This window comes from Aythya ferina (genome assembly GCF_964211825.1).
Source record: "Aythya ferina genome assembly, contig: HAP1_SCAFFOLD_81, whole genome shotgun sequence".
NCBI lineage: Eukaryota > Metazoa > Chordata > Aves > Anseriformes > Anatidae > Aythya > Aythya ferina.
Window position 1 is genome coordinate 454,211 of NW_028181431.1, and position 15,849 is coordinate 470,059.

At 43.7% G+C, this 15,849-nt stretch overlaps 1 pseudogene across 1 annotated transcript; it reads left to right on the top strand.

The window, feature by feature from the left end:
• The first annotated feature begins 6,094 nt into the window (after positions 1 to 6,094).
• Positions 6,095 to 11,041, top strand: LOC311428463 (zinc finger CCCH domain-containing protein 11A-like; annotated as a pseudogene). Its single transcript has 8 exons — positions 6,095 to 6,147; positions 6,535 to 6,709; positions 6,909 to 7,028; positions 7,808 to 7,931; positions 8,362 to 8,564; positions 9,109 to 9,228; positions 9,734 to 9,814; positions 10,950 to 11,041. The product of its transcript is annotated as a zinc finger CCCH domain-containing protein 11A-like (transcript).
• Positions 11,042 to 15,849: the final 4,808 nt, after the last annotated feature.

Genomic DNA, 15,849 nt, shown 5'->3' on the forward strand with positions numbered 1-15,849 from the left:
TCTCTTTTCTCGGAGAGTAGATGGAGGAGCTTCAGCCGTGCCCTTCCTCCGGAAACGATTCCCAGTGTCTGCTCAGACACTGAGGAGGAAAATGGAGGAGAGCCACCCGATAGAAATAAAGGAAAGAAGGGGTCATGGATTAAGGGAAAAGCACTACTTAAAAAATTGGTGCTCTCTAAAAACGGGTTAAGGGTTTGGGACCTGCAGGTGCTGCCTACACCTGTGTGCGTTGCAGTCGTGCCTGTTGCCACTGAGCAAAACGGGGAGAGCTGCTTTGTCGAACGCGGCGTGTTAAAGCACGTGCCACTGCCTGGAAGAAAAGCACGGACTTCCCTCGTGTGGGCCTTCTTCCCTAGCGATCTGTGGTTTACCTGATGGTTTCCCATAAGCTGAGAATGTTTAAAAGAAAAAAAAAAAAAACAAAAATCAAAAACCAACACCAACGTTGAGAGTGGTGAAGCAGATCCTCACGTGGGGACTCAGAATCAGCGGTGACATCACCATGCGAAGCATTGTGTGTGCTTCGGGTTGGGGCTGCTGCGAGCCTCGCAGCGGGGAGGGAGAGCGGATCCGGGGTGCCTCTGTGTCAGCCCTCTGCCCTGGTGGCTTTGTGAGCACTGAGAGTTTGACTCCTGTGTTCCCAGCTTTCGCTTCCGCACCTGCGGTGTGGCAGAGCCAGCGAGCTGCTTGCTCAGCTGGAGGAGGAAGAGGAGTGACCTCAACATTGCCGAGGTAAAGCACAATTATTGAAAAGATTTGGCAAAGATGTGGGTTGTACCAGCGCGGCTCCTGCAGGTGCAGCAGATCCTGGAGCATTCGAGAAGATAGAGAGGGTTTTCTTCATGAAAAGAATGCTGTTAAAAGTGTTTTCATGCCAGAAATTAGGATAAACGCCTCTGTTGTTTGACATCCTCTATTGAGCTGGCACATTGGCATTACAGCGTACCTGGCACGCTGTTTGTATTAAAAAAAAAAGGTATTTTATTCAGGGCAGGCCAGAAACCTGCCTTGGCACTTGCACATCGCAGCAATGCTTACAGACCCTGCATCCTGGCTGCCAGGCCAGGATCTAAATCCGATGGTGCTGTTGGTAAACTGAAGCTCAGGAAGCGCTTCTGGGTTTTTTTGTCCTTCCATGTGAATTTTTACCCTGTGAAGATGGTGTATTAAGCTATTTTCGTAACAACAAATAGGTTTAAAAGCAGTTTCAGTTTAACATCTACACGCTTGGGTGTTATTAACAGAGCTTTGTATACTGAGCTGGTGCTTGGTAGGAGAAAAAACATCAATCTTACCTGGGAAACCTGGACCCCCTCAGCTACATACTGCTATGAGGAAACTCAGATGTAAGAACACACTTAAATAACACCTCACCAGAGCTGTTGTGCTCCTGACCACCAAAGGCACCTTTTTCCAACACCGTCGTACTGGAAGTTGATGCAGCTGGTTCCATCCGTAACGTGTGACTGTACAGTGCTGTAAAAGAACTATTTTTTCACAGCTTTGGAGAAAGTGAAGCAGAGAAAACCACGCATAACCACTGATACCTGGACCCCAAACTGCCACAGGCTGACGGTGATGCCCACTGGATATCTCCTGATACCCTGCTGCCTTCTGACTGCTCCAGCAGAAGTCCTGTTTTAATTAGCCAGCAGGTCCCTCTGAGGGAGGGACTTTGCTAAAACTCCTGCCGTAGGAAGTATCCTACGGGAGCCAAGTTGCTAAACTGATGTGTGGTTTTCCCTTAACCCCCTCACCCCTGACTTTCCAGCTCCTGACAGCACTGCCAACGTGTGCAGTGTCACCGTGTGCCATCTAGGTGCCAGCTGCCATGGTTTATATATTGTAAAATTAGTGATTTGGGACTCGTGAGCACTGAGGAGAGGCTAGCAATTGCTTAAGAGCTTTCCTTGTGTCGCTCTGGGGCAGGGAGATGGGTGAAACATCTTAGGCTTGAAAGTGATTCCCTGCAGAGTGACGTGCTCAGATCTGCACAACAGATCTGTCGTTTTGGTCACCTTATTAGATCCCTGCTTGAGAGGTTGCTTGCAAGAATCGATTCCTCTTCACCTTGATGTGTCAAGCTAAAGACAAATCTGTGCCGAAGCACTGTTTGATCAGACGAGTGCCTCAGTTCAGGATTGTTCTTTGACAGCTACAGAAACAGCAGGACGATCAGCGCCTTCAGGAACAGATGAATTTGATCTTGAGGCTGTCGTAAAACAGGTCCCTGAAGTCTGAAGACTCTTCAAATAGTTTGGGCCAGCAAGGAGCAGCTGTACGTGGCGGCTGCGGTAACTCGGGGCTCCGAGTCTCAGAGAGCGTGGTGAAAGGTGACCCCCAGCTGGCTGCTGGAGGAAGCTGAGGCAGCGTTCAGCTCTAACCTTTGCCTTCTTGGCTGGCATCTTTGCACTCCTGCTGTCAGTGGGTGTTGAGTGTCCTTCCCGGCAGCCTCAGAACGTGCCCTCAGATGTAGGCAGCATTTAGCAGCTAGAATTCCCTCAAATAGAAAGAGTACAAATGATGCGTTTTCTGCTTTTGCTTTGGAACTCTTAGCTTGAGGTTTTCCTGCAGGCCATGAGGTTTCTTGCAGCAGCAGGGATGAGTTGTGTTAGCAAGAGGCTGTTCTGTGCTTCGACTGTGGGAAGATGAATGGTTACGTGTGCACCGTTAAATATAACTTGACACCTAGCACACCGCACTTGCAGCCTGTGGGGTGCTTTAACAAGCAGGTAAATCAGCAGAGGCTGTTTTGCAGCCGGGGTGATGCTGGGTGATTAAAAAGCAGGGGCAGAACAAGGAGTTTCTAGTGTTTGTTCTTGCTTGTCATCCGACTCTCCACTTCCACTGTTCTTTAAAAAAAACAAAAACAAACAAATAAAAAAAAAAAAAAAAAACAAGCAAGGGGTAAGCATCTTAATATCTTTATTATAAATGGAAGGCACAAAAGAGGCCAGCAACAGAGACTGTCCAAGAGAAATGCTTTGTGCTTTATAAACAAACAAGGAAGTACCCTTAGGTGGGTGTGATAATCCTCCTCTAATGCGTTTTTGGGGTGCAAAAATAGATTTGTTCCTTTCTTGCTCTTCTCTGCAGGACAAAGGCAGAATAGGCACTGCAAAGTTAGACCAGGGAGGTCAGTTTGTTCCGTACTGAGAAAGACAAGCCTGTAAAACAAACTAGACAGATTTTCTTTGTAGTATTCATCTTCCTTCAGCAAAGGCAAAGCTTATGACACTTGTTGGTGTGTATTTCCAGACCCCCAGCTACTGGCACTGTAGCGCATCTCTAATTCTTTGGTACAAAAGGTTCAAAATCTCTTAATGCAAAAATTTTACCAGCACCCTGGAGCAAAAAAAAAAGAAATCTAAAACCCTTACCAACTTCTATTACAGACCTGCTGAGTGCACCAGAGTTACTCATTTTTATTCAGGCTTTCAGGGGCAACTTCAGTTGGTTTAGCGCTTGGATTGCTATGTTGGCAGATGTCAGTTTAAAAAAAAAAAAAGCTTTTGAGGTCCTTTTTAAAATGAGACTGCTTTTTTGGAATTTGGAATACTGCAAGGTATCGTTGGTTTTGCTTTCTTCCCATTCCTTAGACCAGATCCATTCAGATTCTGAACAGCGTTCCCGGTGTGTTCAGGAAAATGGAAGGCAACAAGCAAAATGATGAGCTCCTTGGGCAGTCAAAAGAGCTAAATCTGGAGAGTGTTTTGAGTCAAACTTCCATGCTAAGGAGCACCAGTAATTGTTAGAAGTAGCTGCAGAGGAACCTGCATGGCACTGGGTGTGTTTCTGAAGGTGCTAAAGGTCCGAAGTGACGATTCCTACCCATACTAAAGAAGAGAAGGAAACCTTGCACTTAACTACTGTTTTTATTCCCTTTGTCCAGCAGTCAAAAGCAGTAACTAATATGAGAACCCAACTTTTCCTCTCTTTATTTTAGATTTGGGAAAATTCCCTGCCAAAACAATATTTCCTGGAAAATTCACTAGTGTTTGTGTGAGTAAAAGCTTCCAACCTTTTATTATTAATTTGTAAGAACTATTTCATCCACTTTTGTCCAGAAGAGTCAGAAATAATTTGCACAGAAATGTGCAGCGTTTTAATGAAAGGATTCAGAATCACTCTGAATTGAACTTTATCTGGTCTGGTTGCAGGTTTTGTGACATTTAGTGTCTTTAAAAAAAAAAAAAATCAAAATTTCTGACTTCATATCAGAAAAAAAGAAAAAAAAATGCTTGTGGCGAAATAAAATCTGTTGCAGCTCTGCTCATCGAAAACTCATTGGCTGTTAAATTGGACCTAAGTCGTCTTCTCTAACCTTTCATGATCCTGCAGCAATGGCTGATGATGGATATATGGATTAGGGAACAGCACGTGATGGCAAACCTGTGGTATTTGCTACTGTACTGGGTCTGGCTGGAATGTTTACTTTCCCTGCAGCAGCCCATACAGTGCCGTACTCTGTACTTGTAGCTGGAACAGCAGTGTTATCACCCCAGTGTTGTGTGTACTGCTGAGCAGCAGTGGCACAGCATTGGGCCTTTCTCTAACCCTCCTAGGGGGTGGGCAAAAAGGTGAGGAGAGAAACATCACTAGGGCAGCTGACCTAAACCAATCAAAGGGATATTCCATACCATGTGATGTCCCACTCAGCAATAAAAGGTGGAAACAGGAAGAAGAGGGGAGGGGTGGGCTCTCGTTGGGAAAACGTCGGTCCTCCTCTCGAACACCGGCTGCGTGCGTTGAGGCCTTGCTTCAAGGACGTGGTCAATCATGGCTCATTTGTGGGAAGTAGAGAGTAATTTCTTTCCTCTGCACTTCCATATAGCCTTCATTTATTTTGTTTGTTTGTTTTCCTCCCTTCTTTTTATTTTTCCTTTTCCCCTCCCCTTTCCCTTTTTATTTCCCCTTAGTTAAATTGTTTAGTTCATGGTAGTCTTTATTTAATTATTATAATTTTTTCCCTTTAATTAAATTATCCTTATCTCAACCCGTGAGTTGTTCTTTGCTTTACTTCTCCCCCTCCTCATCTAAAGGAGGGGGAGTGAGAGAGCGGTTGTGGGGTTTAGCTGCCCAGCACGGTAAAACCACCACAGCTACAGCGCAGAAAGAAAAACCAAATTGCTTCCAAAAAATCAAAGTAATTCAAAATCCTTGGTATCATGCAGCCGTGCCACTGGCAAAGTGAGCATTCCCCTGCCTCTCAAAGCTTGCTGTACCCTTGATCTGCTGTCTTGCTGCTGTTAATTGATTGCAACTCTACATGTCTGATCAGGGCTACGAGTTGTTCTCGATATGGAGATCATACAACATCTACTGTGCACGCTTGTGTGTATAGATATGTTTATCCTGTATGCATGTACATCCGTATGCATATTTGTGTGCTGGCCCCCAGATCCCTCATGTTACAAAGCATCGGCCTCGAAGGCATACTCATCAAAATCTTTTGCAGAGCCTCCATTTTTTTCTAGTTCCCTCAAAATGAGAGAATTTTTACGCGCTCTCTGTGTCGAAAAGGCAAAAATTCTGATTTTCAGTGTCGCTCTCGCTAACTTTCTCTCACTCCCTCCTCGTGTGTGTATAAACACAGATGTGTGTATGCGTATGCACATCTGTGGATTTAGATGCACTGGTATGTTTTTTGCTGTACAGGTAATAAAGACGGGGAAAGGTTTTTGTGTTTTCTTAATAGGTGAAGAAATCTTGAAGACCAGAGATTGGAACATGCTGAATTTTAAATTAAAAAAAAAAAAAAAAAAAAAGTTAAATTGTCCGGCTGTGGAAGATGGAGCCTCATTTTTGCAGCCACTTTGAATCACGAGTTCATCTCTAAATGCGCTGTTTTTTTTTTGTTTTTGTTTTGTTTTGGTTTTTGTTTTTTATTTTTTTGAAGAGCTAACTAACCGTGGCTGCATCCAGTCTGAGAGAGCATTCAAATGGACTTGCTTCCTCTCTTAGTTATAAGCTGTTTAAAAGCGCATCCTTTGTTTGAATTGTGGATGAGAGGTTCCCTTGGCAAAGTGAGGAGGAAAATTCTTCCTACCCCTTTATTATTAATTCACGGCTTCAGTCTTGGTTCGGCCTACAGGAGCAGTTAACTGGAAGCCTTTGAAGATCGATAACTTTGCTGAGGTTGTCCAGGTAGGTGAAATCGAAGACCCACAGGGCCTGGAACGTGCTGTTTAATGCGTCCTTACTGTGTTCTAGAGAAGTTATTTGTAGCCATAGTTGATTATTGACTTGCATGTATCATCAGGTGGTTTTTTAAGGAGTGACTCCGTTTTCAGGCTTCCAGATGTGCTCCAGGTCATATTATTGAGGATGTGGAAGAGAACGCTTGCTGACAAAGCTCCTGGCAGCTTTACAGAACTTTAATATTTAGTTAGTTCATGTAACAGCTGATTTCAAGGCTTTGCTCTCTTTGAGAGACTGATAACTTGATTTGATTAACTGAAGAAAGCTGGAAAAATGTTTGTTCCTCATTATTTTTCACTTGTTACTTTCTTTCGGGTTACTTTTAAAAAGAAGATTTCACTGATCACAAGCCAGTAGAAGACTTTCAGCCCAAGCAAGGGTGAAGACAGCTCTCTCCAAGAGCAGAGGAAGTCCCTGTGGAGAGAACCCGAGCTTGTTAGCAGAACTCGTCGGCATGTCTAAACAAGGAGACGATTGCTACTTCTATTTCTATTCTACCTGTAGCAAGGTATGGCTGGCTTTCCTTTGCTTTGCTTTTTTCTCCTCTTTTTTCAGGAAGGAGTAGATTAGGAGGAGGAAGCACACTGGTCTTTGGTTAACTTGAGAACCAGATAGATTGTGAATTCAGTTGTAGCACCATTAGGCAGCAGCATGGCCATTTTTGAGGCTGTACTCTATTTTCCTTGTTGGTTTCCTTTTGGTTCCAGGGAGACAAATGTGCCTACCGCCACTGCGAAGCTGCTCTGGGCAATGAGACGGTCTGCAAGCTGTGGCAGGAGGGTCGTTGTTTCAGGAATGTCTGCCGATTCAGACACATGGAAATTGACGTGAGTGCCTAACAATGTGTTCTCAAAATAAATCCACAAAAGCATTTTTCAGTGCCGTAGGTGTACTGATTGCGCTTTTGCAGGATAGATTTGTTTGCTTCAAAATCATACTGGTTTCTGTTACCAAGAGAGGGGGTGGGAGGAAGCAGAGGGAAATAAAATCAATGCCTTAGGTATGTCTTAGCAAGATATTTGTTTATTTTTTTTTATTAGATGCTGACAGTTTTCTCAAGAGATGCAGAATAGCTGTTAAATAGACTGCTAAAACGTGCTGGAGCAGGGGGGTAATAAACAGGCTGTTCTATCCTCATGGGAGCAGGCTTGATAATGAACTATCAGGTGTCTTCTGACCCACAGTCCTTCAGATAACGCTGTTGTAGCTGCCTGGGGTAGGAAGTGGGGAAAGTTAAAGGTGCAGCAGAACTAAGTCTCCAAGAAGTAGTTCTAGACAGGGTTAACCTAGGCAATTTCAGATGTTCTTTTTCCCTCTGAATAATCCTAGTATAATCCTAGGTGTATTAGTTTAAGCCGCCCTCAAGTGATGTCTGAGAGTGCCTGTCTTCTCAAACTGAGTGATGACCAAACTAAATGTGCATAGTGGTTACAGCTTATGCAAACTTTGTGAATATGCCCAGAAATACTACACTTAACTGAGAAACTGACCTTTGGAATGCTGTTTCAGCACTGTGTTGTGACAGCTGTCACGATCTGGAGCTGTGCATCTCTTTGCAAGCCTCAGGTGCATGTTATCACGAGCTTTTCTTTCTTTCTGTCTTCAGAAAAAGCGCAGTGAGATTCCTTGCTACTGGGAGAACCAGCCGGGAGGCTGTCAGAAAGCCAACTGTGCTTTTCATCATGCAAAGGGACGTTACATCGATGGACAATTCTTACCACCAAGCAAGAGTGAGTTTAGGTCCTTTTTCTTTAAGCGCTGAAGAATTAATTTTGAGTATTACTTAGTGGGTGCCAATCCTGTAGGGGGCGTCAGGTAACTGTTCATTTGTGAGGGCAGGAAAAGGTCTGCAGTCATAGGTGTACTGCACCGAGTGTACTGCTGGTGTTTGTTTTCTGCTTTCGTGCTCAGCTTCTCTTTGCTTTGTGTGATGTTTGCCTTGCAGTTTGCTTCCTGTTGTTTCCGCTTTTGCTGGGTGGTAGGGAGATGTGTTGTTGTTGGAAGGGAAATCATTGTTCACGGTGTAAGCAGTGATGGGATGGGCAAAAGGAGATGCTGAATTCGTTGTCTGTGCGGGTTATCTGCCTTTGCTACCATCTCTTTGCATTGTGGTCAAAGTTTTAAACTGCCATATTACCGATGATCCTCCTCTTCCTCTAGCTACACTGCCAAGTCCGCCTGAGTGCGCGGACGATGATCTGAAAGTGGCTCAGATGTCACTGCAGCAAAACAAACTTTCTGTCCAGTCAAATCCCTCTCCACAGCTAAGGGGGTGACGAAAGTGGAAAACTCTGAAAATGTCCCAAGCCCTACACACCCTCCAGTTGTAATCAATGCTGCAGATGATGATGAAGATGATGATGGTGAGCATGTTTTGGTTCTTGGAAGGAATTTGTGCTGTAAATGAATGTGTTAAATCTTTGGTTCTTGGAAGGAATCTGTGCTGTAAATGAGTGTATAAATCACAGATGACCTGAGGTCTGACTAGCGATAGGGCAGGCAGTCTGGCCAGGTCCCTGGTGGCTTTGTCTGGCAGTCAGTGGACAGAAGCTGAAACGTTGGAGGAAAGCTTAGAACCACTCCTGGCTTTAGCTGGTCTTTTGTGTAAAGTTCTATGTGAAACTAGGAAGGAAATTTCTTTTTTCTGTCTGAAGAGCAATGTGTTGTGTAGTAGTTAAAGCTGCAGAGAGAATCTAGAGTCCTAGATGTTTTGTCCTAGTGTATTCTACTTAGGAGTTCATCAGGTCAGTGTAGCTGTTTAAAAACAAACAAACAAACAAACAAACAAACAAAACAAAACAGCAACAAAGTTTTTTATATGAACCATGGGCTGAAGTGTCACTGCATGAGCTACGTAATCATGACCAACCTGGTCTATGCATAACTGAATCGATTTTTCCCCTTCAGACCAACTTTCTGAGGAAGGAGAAGAAACTAAAACTCCCGTCCAGCATCCAGCTGCGGAAGGCAAAAATGGATTACGGGTGATTTCCACTCGGAAAGGCAGTTCTATTACTACTAAACAAGGTATGCCAGCACCTTAGTAGGATAAATCAGAAGAACTTGACAGTTAAGTCAAAAGCAGCGTGGTGTAAAAACACAACAAAATGTAGGGGTGCTGAATGGAGTCGGTTATTTCCATGATCTCATTTCTGCCATTAATACCATCATGTGCCCATTGGGTCAGAAAGGTGAACTCCTTTTCTTTACTTTTGGAGAACAAAACAGGGCCACAGCATGGAGTTTAAATGGCTGCACGTGCAGCCTTGCAACCACTGTTGATAAGCCATATCTAACGATAGAGGGATCTAATATTGTGTAAATGGATTAAAATTAAAACTACATTTTGAACCCTGAAGGATGAAAGGAGGGGCAAAATGCCATTGGTTCTATGGCTCTTTCACTTGTGAGGAGTGTTGACAGGCTTTATTCGAAATACTTCAGAAAGTTCCTGAGCGCTAAGAAGCCTGAGGACCTGTGGTCCTCAGTGAGTGCCTCTAAGCCTGTCTCATGAACTGTTTCCTGTTTTCAGAGGGCAATCTGAATTTTGGAATAAAAACACTTGAGGAAATCAAATGGCAGAAGATGAAGGAAAAAAATAAGAGACACGGTGGTGAGTTAATATTGCCTACTTTCTTATCCTGTTCACGGCAGGTGATGGTGACTGGGAGCTGCTTGAGGGACAGACTTCCATTTTTAGCTGGGGGCATAAAGCAACCTGATTCTCAGCCAGCTGGTATTCTAAATGGGAGTCCAAAGGGCAACCAGAGGCAAATTAGTCACCTCTCTTCTTTACATGCTCTGCTTGCTGTATTTTTGACAGTAACAAATCATTTAAAGTTTTTTGTTCTTTGTGATAGTTTTTTACGTTGGGTAAACTTCCTTATGTTTTGGTTGCTCTGAACAGAAGGTTCTTCAAGATCTTCTCTTCGTCCCGTTGATTCTATGATTTTTCCTGCTCCAGAAGAGGAAAATGTCCGGACAGTGGTGAGAACTGTGACAGTGTCTTCCAAGAAAGGTAATAATGAATGCTTTTGTTTTGATTTCATTACTCCTAAACTGGAGGGTTAAGCAATAATTAAAACAATTCACCCATGTTAGCCTTCTGGTGCTGCCTTCTGTTCAAAACGTGCTTTTATGCTTAAAGTCCCTGGTTGTACTGGAAAGATTTGGTGCTCAGGTTAAGTGCAGTGGCAGGAGAAAAAAAAAAGTGTCAGTATGCCAATAGGGGGGTAACTGAAAAACAGAAGAGTAACGAGAAGAGCGAGCTGTAGAAGCCAGTGCTATATAAGAAGCAATTTCTGAAGCATTAAAGAGGCGTACAGTGGCAGGTGTGGACACAGTATGACAGGAGTTTGTGTATAAATTGTTTAGAGCTGTGCAAATGCCTTTTAAAGGGAAAAAAGTGTGGAAGTACTTTTACTTGTAGACATTCACCTTAGAAAGGAATATTTCTCAGCATTTGCACCTAAGAATATTCTGCTTGCTTATGCAGCTTTGTTCTGCACAAAGTATAGGTGTCAAGCAGACTCAGATTCACTCTCTACTATCTCAGCTGGAATTTGAAGCAAGCACTGAGACTATTAATATTTTTTTTCCATGTTAATTATAGTTAAAATATGAGTTTGTGTGGTCTAGCTGTCAAAACAGTGTCTGACTAGGGTTTTTTGGACATGGGCTAACAGGATAATATTTCTGTTGGCTACTGGTTTCTGTGAAATAGAAAAAAAAATTCCCTTTTGTTTTAGGGGAGGAACCTGTGGTTCGAGTAGATCTTGCTGATAGACAAGGAAAACGGAAAGCCTCCGCGGGTGAGAACTTTTTACGAGCTGTTACGTAGGTGCTGCCTTCTATATATGACTGCATTAAAGAGTATTTGTGATGTATGAAGGGAAAATACATTGCAGTGGAGATCTGTGTTGACGGCAGAAATGGAAAAAAAAAAAAAAAAATCATTTAGCAGCTGAAAGGCAATTCTATGAAAATATGCTTGAAAAAGAGAAGCTTATTGTTGACTGTTCTCAAACCTTCCTGCAAAGAAAAGTTCTTACAATATTCCTTGTTTTCTCTGAAGATGATGTAGGCAGCCTTCCAGTGAAGCGCAGCCTTGCTGAAAGGCTGGGGAAGAAGGTAGAGGCTCCGGGAAATGCTGACAAAGCACCCAAGAGAGAGACAGGTACTAAACGGGCATCTGGATTGGATTCCTGGGTTTCGTATTTAGTCTTTCTGTTTGTCCTTTTCCAGTGATGTTTCTTTTTGCATGTTGGCTGAGGTCGTAATCACTGGGATTCAAAGCTACCTTTCCTGTCTTGTTTTGAAATGTGAACCTGAAGTTGACATTATGCAGCCTCCCTAATTCGTTCTTTTTCTGTTTTGCAGTTCGAGTTCCCAAGTCTCTGAAGGACAGGCTGGGATTACCTCCTAAACAGACCAGTACTGAGAGAGGTAACAGCTAGATCTTAAATATGCTTTCTCCTCCGTCCTTTCCACGAACTTGGACTGCTTTCATACATCCCTACAAACTAATTTAAACGAAAACAAAGAACTGACGCCTCTTGGTTGAGTGCTGAAGCTCTTCTGACAGCCACTATCAGAACTCTGGCTCTAGGTGTGTGTTTATTTTCTACTTGTGCCTTGTCGAGGTTTTTAGCTGCTTCTGTGAACCGTTACGTACAATTAGAATAGAACCACTGCCAGGAGCAGGAATTTGAAATGCAGTCTGAAAAAGTAATAAAGTAAAGCAGCATTTCTGTGTAGCAGTTCTCTCTGGATAGGGCTGGTCTTCAAAATACAAGTGGCTCAGAGGAGGAGGAGAATGTTGTTCTAAGGATATTGTTCTAAGATGCATTATTGGGAACGCTCAAGATGAGTTTTCCTTAGTGCTCTGACAAATTTTGGAGACTTAAAATATTGCTGGACTCTCTTTAAATGTTGGTGCTTCTCCTCATTTCTTGATGATGACAGGGAAGGCTGCTAAGCCGATGGGAGAGATCCATGTGAAAACACTGGAGGAAATCCGTCGTGAGAAAGCTCTTCAGAGACGCGAACCTCAAGCCAAAGCCGAGGCTGAAGGGCACGGTAAAACTGAAGATTCCAGCGCAGGGGCAAGAGCTGCTCGTGCAGGTCGCATGCAAACTTTCTCTGAAGCCTTGTCTGAAAAAAAGAATAATCGCTTGGTAGAAGAGAAGAAAAAAGCAGGAGAATGCCATAGCAAGAGCAAAATTCAGGGTGAGTCCAAGAAGCAGCTCGCTCTGTCCGGGCCCAGCAAAGGGCAGGCGAAGGAGCCGGCAGGAAAAGTCAAGCCAGAAGGAGAAGTGCGTGTTAAAACCTTGGAAGAAATAAAGCGTGAGAAAGCTCTGCGGATGCAGCAGAGTGAAGGAGATGTGCCAGCTCCCTCAGCACAACCCGGACCTGCCCCAGCAGAGCAGAAATCTTTATGGAGCACAAAACTAACAGGTAATAAGATGCTTTAATGCCTGCCCCAGTGAGGTGCTTCCCATATTGAGCAAGTTCAGTTTGCTCAGGATCTGCTTCATGGATAAATGCTGAATGGCTTGCACATTGTAGCCTTTCTCTCTCTCTCTCATGGGACACAAGGAAATAAATGCACAAAGGAAACAAGTACCCAGCTTTCTTTATTTCTGCCGTTGACAACACTTTTTTTTGTCTTTTTTTAAAGCACCTGAAAAAGAAGAAAAGAAGGCAGTGGAATTGAACCGGCCTTTTCCTAAACTTTCCTCTGGACCTGATGTACAGGTGAGTCCTCTGTGAAGACACACATACATTCGTACAATTTCTGATAATTCTGACAAGTTTTGTTACTCACCGTGTGCCACCCTCTTGAGTGTGTTCTTACCCTTCAGCAGCTGGTAGGAGCTGCAGTGCAGTCTAAATCCTATCGCCAGCAGCATTTCCAGACAACTCTGTAATCCTCAAACTTGGAATCAGTCTGTTTATACCACAGCAAGAAAGAAACCCTGTTAGCACCAGCTGAAATCTACACAGTTAACGTGGAGGGAATTCTTTTTGTTCTTACTGACTTGATCTGTCAGACATGAAGGATTTAATACAGAAGGCCAGAGTTCTGTGTTCAAGGAAATCAATCTGTCAGTGGATACTGTATAGGGGAACTTGTATGACTTTCTGCTGCTTAAAAAGAATGTGATAAATAGATGTACAGCAGAACACCCTAGCTGTTTAAAGAAGCTTGCCATAGTGGATATTGCAGATATGTGAGACTGCGTCCATAGTAAAGCATGGCTCTTGTTACAGGCAGAATTTTATGGGAAAACAAACAAACAAACAAACAAAAAAAAAAAACAACAGTAACCTGAACGAGATTAATATGCTGTTCCACATCAAGACCATTTTGGAGGGATTGCTGATCAGATTTTCTTAACGAAATCTCCACGGATTTTATTTATTTTTTTTGTCCTATTCATGCACTACTTTTCTTTCCTTCTAGCCCACTCGGCAGAGTGGAACTCGTAAATGTCCAGAGAAGAGCTTTGAAGAGAGACGGTGGGAGAAGTGGCAACAGAGAGAACAACAAGAGAAGCTTCGGCAGGAGGAAGCTGCTGTCAAATCTACTGCTGGCTTCTTTAATACTGAACCAGCAGGGAAAGTGGCAGCTCAATTTCAGGGCCAGGAAGCTAAAAGTAAGTGTTGAAGGTTAAGAGTTACTTAGGTTGTCTTCTGAAATACAGACAGAAGATGACAATTCTCATGCTGTAACTCTGGCTGGGTGCATTTTGCCACGCAGTGCTACGAAGCGAAGGGTGTACTTTCTTTTTCTTAGTTTGTTTCTTTTCCTGCCAGCCAGATGTTAGGTAAGGAACGGGAGACTAGAAAATGACACTACAAATGTGGACTTTGTAGAACAACTTAACTGTGGGACATCACTGCAAGGGAGAGGAAGCTGGTACAAGAGTTGCATACACTCTTGTCCTACTATAACTGCTGCTTTTTCCTTTCCTAGCGGGAGCGGGACTTTAAATATAAAAGCTGTCTATATTTGTGAACCTAGCTTGCACTTAGGATTGCTATGTGTCTGAGGTTTCCCTTGTCCTGGATTATTATTTACTGTAGCTCTTCGGTTTCTTTGTTCCTTTGTATGGCTTGTTGGTAGACAGAGTTTACTATGTGGAAAAGATTCCTGAGAATCCAGGCAATGGCGGTGTAATTGTGCTGGCCAAATGCATTTAAGTGTGTAGAAGGACTGTGGAAATGATTAAGAGAACCTGGATTTTTCCTGAGGCAGAGCAAGACTGTATCAGTTCTCTCTTCCTTTTACTCTAGCCAACTTTATGACATCTGCGAAGCCTTCGCGTGGGAAAGTCACTTTCCCCAAGAAGAAGGCACTGAAACGTAAGGCACCTGGGAGTTACCCGTCTGCCATAGCAGCTGTGGAACTACAGACTGCCTTTGATGCTGACATGATGGGACCTCCAGCCAGAAAAGCAGCCATGGTAAGGCCAGGGGCTAATGCAGCGATGGATCCCTTGTTAAATTTCTACCCTCCTCTATTTGAAAAGGTGGAAAACTCAAACGTTCTGCAGGCCTTCTGTTTCCTTAGAAATCCAGTAGCTGTCTCCAGGATGCTTGTAGAACCCTTCTGTATTTATGAGATGAATGGCACTCTTTAACCGGTACTCTGATGCTGTGATTTCTCTGGTGTGGGGGATTTTGTCCATTAATGCCATGTTCTTAAAAGACACCAGATCGTGAGTAACCTCCAGGTGAATGTGAACTTTCTTCAGGAGCACCTTGGTTTTGTATTTTGGCCACGGCTCCGCAATGCCAGAGGAGAAGCAGTGTGGAGGAAAAAGCTATTAAGGAATCTTTTACCCATGTGTCATAAATACTGTTTTGCTGCTTTCTAGGGTGTTTCAGACGTGCCGGAGCACGTCCCAGCCATCAGACTTGAAGAAAATCCCCAAAACAGGTGACAACCCCAACTTGTTCTTTTTCTTAATCAGTGTATATCCCCAGGGAAACATAAGTTCTGTCACATGTGGGAAAAAATGAGGGTTCTGAGATAATTGAAGCCAAAATCCATCAAAGGAATAAGTCACCTGAAACCACTTTCTAGCAGCTAGCAGGATTGCTTAATTAGGCTTTCTTGAAATGCTGCAAGTCAGCACAGCTTTCCGGTGACTTCTTGGGTTGTCTGAATACCTGAACGAGGATGAGGTGAAGTTCTACTTCCTCGTGAGGTGATAGATGATGAGTAGTGTCCTCTGCCTTTTGGTCCTCAAGAATGCCACCTCAACTCCAGGTGCCCTGGCTTCACAGATAAACCCCCAGACTGAAAAATGTACCTGGTAACACATCGGGCTCTAAATGTAGCCCTGGGTTGATTGATAACAATCCCTGTGTAAGATTGAAGCATAGGAGGGCTTGCCTACAGTTTTAAGAGCCGGTTTGCAGGAAAAGGATTTCCCGTTAAGAAATGGCATATCCTGATTGTTCTTTCTTGCTCTCCCAAGACCTGAAGTGCGTCTTGGAAGCCCTGAAAGATTTGAGGAGCAGATGGAGATGGATCTCGAGACCTCGACCTCAGCTTCTTCCCAGCCAGAAGAGGCACGGACACGCTGGCTGAGTTCCACAGGGAACGTGCCCTTATCTGCGGATGAAGATTTTGAGAAG